The following is a 7,272-nucleotide window of genomic DNA, read 5'->3' as shown; positions in this document are numbered from 1 at the left end:
GGAAAGCATGGCCCCTGGATTCTCTATCAGCCCAGAACTAAAATAATTTCTGAGGCCAACTCTTCAGACAGGGATTGGACTGGACTGTGGGACATAAAGGGATACTCCTGAGGAGTGTGCCTCTTAGCTCAAGTAGATACAAGAGACTAAACAGGCAGCTTCTGTCCAGAGGTGAGATGGGAAGGCAGAGAGGGTTAGGTGCTAGTTGAATGGACATTGGGTATCAGGGGTGGAAAGGAGGAGTGTGCTGTCACAGTACGGGGAGAGCGATTAGAGTCACATAACAATGTAGGTATAAATTTATGTATGAGAAAAAATTAAAAATCACCTATATGAGACCAAAGGTCACAATTACTTTAAAACAAAGAAGAGAATGTAAGGGGGCTGGGAAACTAGATTAATGGAAATAGAACAACCAGAAAGGGAATAATAAGAACGTTCATGCATTGTGAAGAATGTAACCGATGTCACTGAACAGCTTGTGTACTAATTGTTGAACGGGAACCTAAACTGCTATGTAAACCTTCACCAAAAACACAATGAAATATTATTATTTTTTTTTGTAAAAGAAAATACCATGGCTTGGGTCAGGCGTACCTTAGTCCTCAAACTGACATCTTTGCTTTTTAACACTTTAAAGAGGTCTTTGGCAGCAGATTTGCCCAGTGCAATATATCATTTGATTTCTTTACTGTTGCTTCCATGGGTGTTGATTGTGGATCCAAGTAAAATGGGACCTGGACTCAGCCTCTCTCAACCCGAACACTGGCCCCAGCTCCACTGATGCCCTGGTCCTCAAATCTGCCTTGCTGCCGCCATGGCAGACCCTAAATACACCGACCTTCCTGGCATTGCCAGGAACTAACCAGATGTTTATGAAACCATTGACCTATCTTAGGAAGATCACACAGAGTTTGATGTAGAGCAGCTGACGAGCACAAGTATGGAGCACATCACTGTCAATCCCAACACTGCATATGACAAGTTCAAGGACAAGAAAGTGGAGACAGAGGGACTTGATTCTCAGATTGTATTGGAAAAACCAAGAGGACAGGATATGAATCTGGAGAATATGAGAAGACTGGTGAGGGCCTGGGAGGAAAGGAGATACCTCAGCAAAAGTAGTGGCAACTACTGCATGAGGGCCAAGAACTGACAACTGAAGTTGAGAAAATCCAGACAACAATGAAGGAGTCAGCCACTGAGGGGAAGCTGACCCCTGTGGTACTGGCTAAACAGCTGGCAGCTGTGAAGCAGCAACTGGTTGCTTCCCACCTGGAGAAGCTGCTGGGACCAGACATTGCGATCAACCTCCCTGACCCTGATGAGACTCTGGCTAAGCGCCTGCTGCTGCAGCTAGAACCAACAAAGAACAGCAAAGGCGCTGGTTCAGGGGGAAAGACCACCAGTGGGGCCCTTCCAGAAATCAGCCTTGTCACTTATGAACTACATTCCCAGCGTGAGCAGGATGAGTTCTCTCAAGCTGCCAAAGTTGCAGAACTTGATAAGTGTCCGACAGAGCTGGAGGAAACCCTACACTGTGATCAGGATGCTCAGAATCCCCTTTCTGCAAGTCTACAGGGAGCCTGTCTTAAAGAGACTGTAGAGCTGTTGCAAGCAAAGGTGAGAGCCCTGGACCTTGCAGTTTTGGGCCAAGTGGAGACTTGGCTACAGAGTGTCCTGGGAAAGGTGAGTAAGATTGCCAAGCATCTCTAAATTGCTACTCCGAAATTCAACTTCTAGTCTCCCGAGGAGAGTCATTTGTGGTGTGTAATCTTAGAATGGGCTGGTGGAAGACTAAAGCAAGGGAGGAAAAAGAGGAAGGGAGGGATTTAGCAAGATAGTCAATCTATATACCATGTAGGCATCCCTGGGTGGCACACATGGATAAGTGCTGGACTACTAACCGAAACTTTGGAGGTTCAAACCCACCTAGAGGTGCCTCAGAAGTAAGCCCTAGTGATCTGCTTCTGAAAGGTCACAGTCCTGAGAATCTTATGGAGTGCAGCTCTAGTTTTCGCACATCGGGTCCACACAGCATTGCCATGAGTCAGAATTGGCTTGATGGCAACCAACAACAACGTATTCCAGGTCATAAGTCCACATGCCTACACGGGCAAGGCAGGGGACTGAAATGAGTGAGACAGTCTGAGTATTGGCTTATCGGATTTGCAGGGATATTTTTTCTTAGCCACAAATAACTATGCTTCTTGATACCTGTAATCCTCTTGGGCATTTTTTCAATTTCCCACTTTTGATAAAGACATGACATAAAGAAATATTTCCTAATTATGTGAAAAAATAAAAACACACAAAAGCTATGAAACATGCTATGATCAGTCAGCTTGAGTGTGAGAGACATCATAAAGATAGGGGCTGTGGTGAGCTGTGGGGATGGCAGGTGTGTACCCTGGCCAAAGGTGGTGTTTCCTACTACAGGAAGCTCTTCACCTCTAACTGTCGCCGGTTAAAAAGACAAGCAGAATAGCAAGACATTCTGATTATTAATATTATTTTAATTATTGAAAGTTTTCTTCTGATGTCTTCATTAGATGTCTGGGGATATTCTTATGCGATGAATTGTGTCTCTCCAAAATATGTCTTGGAAAATAACCCTATAACTAATCTATAACCCTATAATCTAATCTCATATGATGAAATTACTTTCCATAATGCAATCTAATGTAATCAATCAGTTGAGGTCATATCAGTATCGGGTGCCTAAACTTAGTCACTTCCGAGTTATATAAAGGGCAGCGTAGACACAGACAAATGCCCACACAAACTGGGGAAGACAGATGCAGTGTGAGGATCACTGAGAACCAAGGAATGCCTGGGGCTACTGACAAGGAAGGAATCAACCTAGCCAAGGCCCTGATTTAGAATTTTAGCCTCCAGAACTGTGAGAAAATAAAGTTCTGTTCTTTAAAGCCACCCACTTGTGGTATTTGTGGTATAGCAGCACTAGGAAACTAAGACAGATATACTCAATTAGCTCTGTTTTGCACTTAAAAACTTTAACTCCTCAATGTACCAACTCTTTCACTAATATTTCCCCTGTTCTTTTTTGGTTGTTTAACCTTCTGAGGTTTGTTCAGTACCTATGCAATTATATTACCCAAATAAAGACATTTTAGAGACACTAAATCATTAAATTTTTATGGTGTTAGTTCCTCAGAGTTAAAAAGCCTATTTGCAAAGACAGATATAAATCCCATTTCATAATTTAATGAATGCATTTTTAATATTGCCTCTACTTGAATGCTATAATTATTATACCAGACTACTGATTATTTTTTCCACTTTTTTTTGCTAGTCTGATAACTAGAAAACTTTTTCCTCTTGGTCAAGAAGCTCCAAGATGTACAGAACAATGATTCAGTTTGCTGCTGACTTTTAAACTTTTCTTAATCCTTTTAATTCTTTGATTCCAATCTCATTGAAGTGAAACTTACGAATGTCTCAAAGGTGAGTGGGTAGCTGCACAGGCACTTCTGTGCTTGATGACTCTGTCTTATTTTAGACAAGTCCAGAAGCTAGGCATAAATGGGAACCATGTGCACGATACTTTTCAGGCACATGGAAAAGATTCCAGGTATTTAGATTTTATGAGAAATATCCTGGGATTTGAACAGAGTTTCAATATTTTTGTAACACTTTGGGAACTAAATCCTATCTGTGAGGACTGCCAGTCTGAGACTCCAGACGTTCCTAATGAAGAAAGAGGAGATGGAGTGAGAAGAAATGAAAGTCCTATGGGCTGGGTAGCTGGGAGAAGCTTGGAAAAGTGTTTGTAATGAAGAGGTTCTGAAGTGCTTGAGGGAAAAAGAATGGGCAAGAATGGAGAGAGAGAGACATAGAGCTTCATATACACTGGATCTCCTTGTATATCCTGTAAGCACATGTGTAAAAAAAAATTTTTCCTGTTTGGACAGTGCATGTCACAGCTTTGATGGGGCTGCAAGAATATGGGGACTTTAATTTTTATGATAATGGAGGTGGATGGGTGAGTTTATGAGTTAGTTTTCTGCCTGTGAGAACAAGGTAGCTAAGTGAATTTTGGGGAATAGGAGCCTGAAGATGAGGAGAGGGCAGTATGTAGTACTTGTTATGTTTTGTGTGTTCTGAGATGCAAGATGAACATTTTGTATCTACTCATAAACCAAAAACCAAACCTACTGCTGTCAAGTTGATTCTGACTCATAGCGACCCTGTAGGACAGAGTAGAACTGCCCCGTAGGGTTTCCAAGGCTGTAAATCTTCACGGAAGCAGACTGCCACATCTTTCTCCTGCAGAGCAGCTGGTAGGTTTGAACCCCCGACCTTTCGGTTAGCAGCCAAGCACTTTAACCACTGCACCACCAGGGCTCCTTATCTACTCTGATAGCCAGTGGCAATCGGAGAAACCACCAGGGATAACGAGAGTTATCACTATAAGCCATTTTGTAGAAGACTAGAATGTAAACACACACCTTGAAAAGATATGCTCACCTGCCTTATTGGAAGCAAGGAGCATTTTTGCATTCAGATCTTCTTTCAGTGAGAGGGTAGAGTCCTTGGGTGGCACAAAAGGTTAAGTGCTTGGCTAGGAATTCACCCAGAGGCACCTCACAAGAAAGGCCCGGCAATCTACTCAGGAAAGATCACAGCCATTGAAAATTCTATAGTGCATAGTTCTACCCTGAAACATAGGGGGTCACCATGAGTTGGAACTGACTCAGCAGCAGCTGGTTTTACTGATTTTTCCATGAGAAGAAGCGACAAAGAAAATATTGTGGGCTTTAGAGTCAGACAAACTCTGGTCTGAGTCCTGACTTTATTCTTTACTGGCCAGGAAATCTGGGCATATCATCTATAAGTTTCAGAGGTTCAGCATCCTCATGACAAACAGGAAGACAAATATCCATCTTTCAGGGTTCACACAGGAATAAATGAAGTCATATAACTTCAGTGATGAGAATATATTTAGTATTAAATAATTATTTTTCTTTCTTTTCTCTTCTGATGTACAAACCTCAGAGATCACCCCTCAAATTTTACCATTTGTTTATAAATTGTCTTTACGCCTAATAACAGAGTGAGTTTTCTTATAATAGAATCCATATAAAATCTTCCATAACCCTGGGCATTCTTTGATTTACTTTGTTTGGAATAACAGAACACAGTTGGGGCTGATCCAAACCTGAAATAACCTCAATCAGTGCTACTTTGGGATGTTATCAAGATCCATCAAAAGAAAAAGAAAAAAATAGTCAAAGAAATTTAGCACATACTTAGGAATTACTTTTGGTGATAATGACCTAAAACTTATAAGTAGTAGAAACCTTATTAACAACCTTCTGTGAGTCATTTTAGGAAGTGGTACAGTACATGGTTACATTGCGAAGTAGCGTTGTGAACACTTGAAGAATGAAGTAACACTTAAAACAACAGTGTCCTTCAAATTTTGTAAGGTCCCACTTAAATGAAGTATTTGAAATAGGCAAATGCATAGAGACAAAAATAGATTAGTGGTTATTACTAGTTAGGAAGAGGATTGCTTAATGGGTACAGAGTTTCTGTTGGGGTGGTGAAAACGTTTTGGAAATAGTGGTGATGGTTGCACAACAGAGTGAAAATGTACTGAATGTCACTGAATTTTACACTTAAAAATAAGCAAAATGGCAAATTTTATGTTATACATATTTAACACAGTTAAAAAACAAACAAACACAACATTTCCCTTATGTTTTGTGATTGGGTACAGGAACTAAGATCAACAATTTTAATGATGGCCTCAGACACAGACTGAAGAAGGCCTATATTTCCAACAATGTATGTGGAAGTCAAGGTATTATATTCTGAAAAGCTAGTAGATAACTCAAAAATTGACCCTAGAAAAATGGCGCTCTAGGCAGAAGCACCACGCCAGCCCTCCACAGCAAAGACCCAGAAAACTAAGCCAAACAGAGAAGACAACAATCCTGAAACCCGAAAACATCAAATGAAGAGATAAAGAACTCAGCCAAGCACCAAATGGAGTGAGAAAACTGACAGAGAACGGACAGCGAGGGGAGATTCATGCAGAGGTCCCCTACCAGCTAACGCAGCGCAGATCCGCCATCTTGGACTCCTATCGGACACCAGCAAACAGGGGGTATGAGAAAGCAGCTTCACGGAGCTTCCAGCGGAAGACAAAACGATCTGTAATTTGCGATATACACTTTCCGACCCCCCACCTTTCTTCACCCCCACTCGGCCTCCTCTGCCTCCCGCGGCCACAATCTCTTGTCCAGGAAACACCGGCTTCTTGGATTCCACACACCCAAATGGGCCGGCTCACTGAGTGCCATTTGTTGGCTGCTGGTGTTGCTTTTTTCCGCTTCTTTTGATTTCTTCCTTACCTCTCACCACCTCCCCCTCCTTTTGCTCAAATACCTGGCTCTGTGTGCCATCTTTGCTTCTTCCTGAGGGGCTGCAGAGCTCCGGTAATTTGTGATATACACTTTCCCACTCCCTACCCTTCTACACCCACACTCGGCCCCCTCTGCTTCCCACGGACACAGTCTCTTGTCTGGGAAACACCAGCTGCTTGGATTCCACCAGCCAGCATTAGCTGGCTCTCTGAGTGCCATTTGTTGGCTGCTGCTGTTGCTTTTTTCCGCTTCTTTTGATTTCTTCCTTACCTCTCACCACCTCCCCCTCCTTTCGCTCAAATACCTGGCTCCGTGCGCCACCTTTGCTTCTTCCTGAGGGGCTGTGGAGCTCCGTTCGAGTGTAGAGCTGCTTCCCGGTCTGGGCTGCCGCGCTGGTGGGATCCCAGGGCTTTTGTTCGTTTGTTTGTTTTAAGTTGTTCGCTTCTTTTCTTTTCCATTCCTTGAGTTGGGAGCCCTTTCTGGCCAGGCGGTGCTGCGTGGCAAGGAGACTACTCCCTTGGCTTGCACAAACATGCAGAGGGATCCCGGAGGGCATTTCTTTCTTTGTTAGATTTTTTCTTTTTCTGTTGGTTTTTTTTCTTTTTCGTTCTTATTTTTTTCTGTTTTTTGGGGGGGCTTATCTTGTTCTTTTTTTTTAATATATTTTGTTTTCTTTTCCCTCTTTTTCCCTTTTTGTCTTTTTTCATTACTCAGTTTCTCATCTCTCTCTATCGTCCTTCTCTTTCTGTTCCCTGAATACCTAGTGTTGTATAGCTCTATGCCTCCTAGCCAGGCTATACTGCAACACGAGACACCGACTTCCCCAGACCTCATAGCTGCACCAGTGGGATCCCTGGGAACTTTGCAGTTCTTTAAC

General features: G+C 42.6%; 1 protein-coding gene and 1 pseudogene across 2 annotated transcripts in view; one reads left to right on the top strand and one right to left on the bottom strand.

Annotated features, from left to right (window-relative positions):
- GRM7 (glutamate metabotropic receptor 7) overlaps positions 1 to 7,272 on the bottom strand; it is a 1,123,177-nt gene that overhangs the window by 485,019 nt on the left and 630,886 nt on the right. The gene's annotated exons all lie outside the window — the stretch shown is intronic.
- LOC105756020 (dynactin subunit 2 pseudogene) lies at positions 818 to 1,716 on the top strand (annotated as a pseudogene).

The sequence above is a fragment of the Trichechus manatus genome, unplaced genomic scaffold, assembly GCF_000243295.1.
Source record: "Trichechus manatus latirostris isolate Lorelei unplaced genomic scaffold, TriManLat1.0 scaffold00001, whole genome shotgun sequence".
NCBI classification, from domain to species: Eukaryota; Metazoa; Chordata; class Mammalia; order Sirenia; family Trichechidae; genus Trichechus; species Trichechus manatus.
The sequence above is the reverse complement of the archived record's forward strand: the minus strand, read 5'-3'. Positions and strand labels throughout refer to the sequence as shown.